We start from the raw sequence: 4,808 nt of genomic DNA, 5'->3' as shown, positions 1-4,808 counted from the left end.
TACTTATAAATGGTTAAGATAGTAAATTTTATGTTATGTATATTTAACCACAATAAAATAAGAGGAAGGAAGGGAGGGAGGAGGGGAGGGGAGGAAGGAAAATTGAGAGGACTTTGCACCATGGGCTGTGGAAGTGAAGGAGAGGGAAGAGACTAGAATGAGCCCCATGTTTTTGACTTGAGTGACTGGGCAGGAGATGGAACCATCCTCTGAGAAAAGAATTTCAAAGGAAAATTCAGGTTTGGGGCTAAAGGTGAGGAGTTCTGTGTTAGGGAGTGATAGAGTTAGAAATCAACCATATCCCGTATCCCACATCTCCATATTCAGGAGATAGTGGGATGACAGTAAATAAAGTGAAAAGTAACGATGGCCGAAGACAGACCCCTTGGGAACACCAGTAACTTCTCACTCCAGCCCTCACCCTGGCTCTGCTGGAAAATGTCTCCCAGTCCATCAAGACTTACAGCCTCTGCTTCTAAGTCACCTCTGGGAAGCCTCTCACCAAGCACAGGAGAGCAGAGCCCTCTCTCCTTGGGTTCCCTCCATGCCTTGTCTTCACCTTGGTGCAGCACTGGTCACACTGCAATAATAACGTGTTCATGTGTATGTCTACCCTCTCCCCTTGCCCCAGTGTCCCAAGGTCAGGGCTGGGTTCAATCATATTTGAGTCCTTGGTGCTTGGTACAGTGTTCAGTAAAGGTTTACGGGTGAATGAATGACTGAAGGAGCACTTTCTCTGAGATCTGTGACATAATCTGCATCTCTTGTCCTTCTGGAAGGAGACTTTCCTGCCTGGGAGGATACTGCTTCTGGGAGGAGCCCTTCTGCCAGCCAAGTGCAAATGACCTGCCTGAGGAAAGTGGCCCAACCCCCATGGCCTGGCTTTCAAAGCCCTCCATAGGAAACGTCCATCCTTTTCTCCATTGCCTGTCAAAATCCTAGACTTTCTTCGAGATTCATATTTTTCCTGATCACCTCCTCCCAATTATTTGGAACTAACCCTCTTAGCCTCTTATCTGATCTCTTTTGTGACACTCTACTCACATTCTACCTTTTCTGTATTTATTATATATACTCTGTTTTTATATTCTTAAGAATATTTTACTTGTTGTAGCACTTTGAACATGATAGGTGGCAGATGCTCAGGAATATTTATTGAATTCCAAATGAATTTCCTTTATGAGCAGTGCCTGGCCATTCAGATATCTAGGCAAAGGGAAATCTACAGAAATCTCTGATAAAGGGGCCTTTGTATCAGTCAGCTATCACTGCATAACAAACCACCCCAAACTCAGTGGCCTGAAACAACAGTCACTTATTATCCTACCTTATCTGTCTTTGGGTTGACTAAGAGTAGGCTGATCAAGGCTGGGCTCAAATGGGGCTCAGGGTTCTGCTGACTTCACTAGAGTCACTTCTGTATCTAGAGGTTGGTTTGCGGGTGGTTTAGGCTGGGCTTGGCTGGGCACCTTCATTGGGGCAACTCTGCTCCACACGTCTCTCATCCTCTTCCTGGGACCAGTGAGCTAGCCCAGAATATTCTCATGGCAATGGCAGAAGCATCAGAGAACAAACCCAGTCACGCAAGCACATTTAAATACCCTGCTTGTGTCACATCTGCTAATATCCATTGTCCAGGGGCAGGGAATTACAACTTGCCCTCAAAGTCACACGGATACAAGGAGTGAAGAATTGAGGCCATAACACAATCTACCACAGTCTTCTTCCAAGTTTTGCCTTCAGGGGGCCAGATAAACAGAATATTTGCTTTGTGCTCTGTTTGATACACAGCCCTGGAAGGATGTGTCACTTTGGGGTGAACTTAGTGCCACTTTGGGTGAGCTTTTGGGGTGTCACTTCCACAGTTATCCCTCTGTTATAACACACCCCACATGGTTCTCTGGCGGGTTCTTTGTGTGTCTGTCTCCTCTATTACACTGGGTGCTCTTGTCTTATTCACCTAGGTTCCAGAGTGGATGTCCATAAACATCCCTTGAACACTGAGTGAATGACGGGACATTCCTGGCCACCACGACCCCTCCCTTCTCTGTCTTCCTCTACATGTTATTTTCACCCTTTATCTCGTTTTCTGGTTATTGCTGGTTAATCTGATATGCTTACAATTCATCATTACAGAGTCACACGACTGACTTTTTACTGGCAGAGCATTCAAATCAGTCACCTCAGAAGACTATACTTTTCTATACTCTTTCCCCACCCTGAGTTCTGAAGGAAGTTTCAGGAACTCCCGCAGTAATGCTGTCATGTTCGCTTGAATACTCCTGAGGGTGACAAATCTTTGCCTTGTTAAGGTGGATGGAATTTTTGGAAACAGCTGACAGTCATTTAGATCCAAAGCTGGTGACAAAGGTGGGTGATCAAGCTGGGTCATTCTGGGGGAAAAAAAGAAGTGGTCAAGAAGAAATGAGCCTGAGATTTTTCCATAGTTTCAAAGCTATCCCTGAGGACAGCCCACAGGAGCCCCAGGTGGAAAAGAAAACAGAGTCACCTGAGCAGTCAGCCTCCTCCCAAGGTGCCTATATTGAAGGGGCCCATACACCATTGGACGAGAAGTTTTCATCTCATTTACTTTAGCTGTGGTTCTGATGCTTTTAAATCCTTTGAGAATCTGATGAAAGCTCCAGACCTTCTCTCCAGAAAAATGCCCGTTTCATACATATAATTTCAGGGGGCCCACGGACCCCCTGAAGCCAACCCAAGGATCCCAGCTAAGAACTTCTGTTTGGAATGAACACACTAACTAGTGTGAAGGCACCAGAGAGCAACAAGTATGGTCTCCTTCGTTTCTTAGTTTCTACCCACACACCTCACAGTGAGCCCAGGCCAGGCCCATGACATAACAGATTCTCCAGAAATAGTATGTGAACTACTGGTACGCTCTTCTTCACTCTGAGATCATCTTTGTGGGCGAGGTCCCTGTGGCCAGCTTGTGCCCTCAGCTCCTGTCAGGTCGGCAGTGCAGTCCGAGCGTGGTGAGCCTTCTCAGAATGGCTGTTTCGGCCTCCACAAGGTTCTTCCTTGGGAAGAAGCAGGAAAGGGCCTTGCTGCTCCAATTAGACTCAGGGGTTCAGGGCGTCCAGGCTGGGAATGAGCTTTACTTTGGGAGCTCAAGGGCCAGGCCAGACCAGCTTCAGTGTCCTTGGTGCCCCTCCCTTCAGGCACCTGTCAGGGTGCTCTGAGCAGCCAAGGGCACGGGGGTGGGAAACGGCTGCCATGAGGCCTAGTGGCCACAAGAGGGAGCCATTTGTCCTGAAAGGACAGGCGTCTGGCTGGGATCGTGACTCCCACATTCATCCCCCGACACCCACGCAGGCTCCGGGTAGCGTTAGGTGCTGACTGCAGGCGAGGACAGAGCATGGGGTGCAGGTGGCCACCATCTGAGATAGATTCTCCCCCAGTGACCTGCTTCTACCCAGGTGGGTGCAATGGACACAGCCACTTCCAATGCCTCTGAGCTCTCAGACCTTTTATAAGGTTCCTCTTCTCATAACTTTTTCTTTTCTTCATGGCAAAAGCAACCCAAGCTCAAAGGGGAAAATGAGAACATTCAGACAAGCAAAGGACACCCGAAACCAGCCCATCTCAAAGACAAGCCTGGTTACCATGATAGGGGTACATCCTGCCTGGGACCCTCAGGAGGGTGACAAGAATAGGGGAGCCTTTCAGGGAGAATGGGGGTGCATTTGTGTCGATGGGGTACTCAGCGGTCTGTGGAGAGCCGGTGATACCCCCAGGGTTCCGAGCCACAGGTGCCTGGAGGGAGAAGCTCGTGGCCGGGGAGGGAAGGAAGCTAATCCCCGCTGGGACACCCTGTGCCGACCCCATACGTCCGTCACGGGAGCCGTCTGCTCTATTCTACATGCACATGCTAACCAGTGCTGCGTTACAGCTAAGGAATCTGAGACTCAGACGAAATCACTTCCTCTGGGTCACGCAGCCAGCGAAGTGCTGGAGCCCAGGTCTGGAGCTGGGATGTCTCGCTCCAGAAGCTGGTGCCTTTACAAAGCCCTGGGGCCTTTCAGGGCAAGGGTCTGCCCTCAGGCTCGGAGAACGTGGCCCAGCTCTGCACACCCCACCTGCACCCACAGCATCACACACATCCCAGAATTTGCAGTACAGCCCCAAGGTGAGAGGGCCTCTCAGGCCATCAGCGTCTGGTCCTGATTGCACAGCCCCTGCCCTAAACCAGCCCTCAGGAGGCCTCAGAGTAGGACAGGTGGGCATTAGGGAAAGGTGCTCAGGAGATACTGCAGTGACGCATCCGGGGCCTGCTCAGCCCGGTCTCCCGCTTGGTGTGGTGGAAACTGCTCTCACCTGTCTCCCTCTGAGGCTCTGCAGAATGGGTCCACAGAGACTCTGATCATCTTCTCTGGAAAGAAGCCCCTGCCGCCCTTCCTTGGGGGACAGGCAGCTCTGAGAACAGGCACACCCACCCTCTTCCCAACCTCCCTTTCTTAGGACACCTCCTCCCAGACTCAGCCTGGAGGCCCAGGGAGAGGCCTCCCCTGGTTGCCAGGGCAACGGCTCCATTGTTCCTGCCTCCGGAGTGCAGCAGGCAGGCCCCCCCAAGCTCCTGGACCTGGCTCTCCCTACCGTTCTTGAGCCAGTGGAGCCCGCAGGGCCCCATTCTACCCCTCAGGGCCTCTTTGTCACAGCAGGATGCAGGGGAGGGGGAGACAGGCTGACTGGTCACCATGCCAACAACACATTACCCACATCCCTGGGGGGAGGGGAGGGGCTGGGGCCTTCGGACATTCAGCAGTCTAGGGAGCGGTTTGTCTGTCCTT

Source organism: Balaenoptera acutorostrata, chromosome 9 (genome assembly GCF_949987535.1).
Source record: "Balaenoptera acutorostrata chromosome 9, mBalAcu1.1, whole genome shotgun sequence".
Taxonomy (NCBI): Eukaryota; Metazoa; Chordata; class Mammalia; order Artiodactyla; family Balaenopteridae; genus Balaenoptera; species Balaenoptera acutorostrata.
This window is presented reverse-complemented; position numbering follows the sequence as displayed.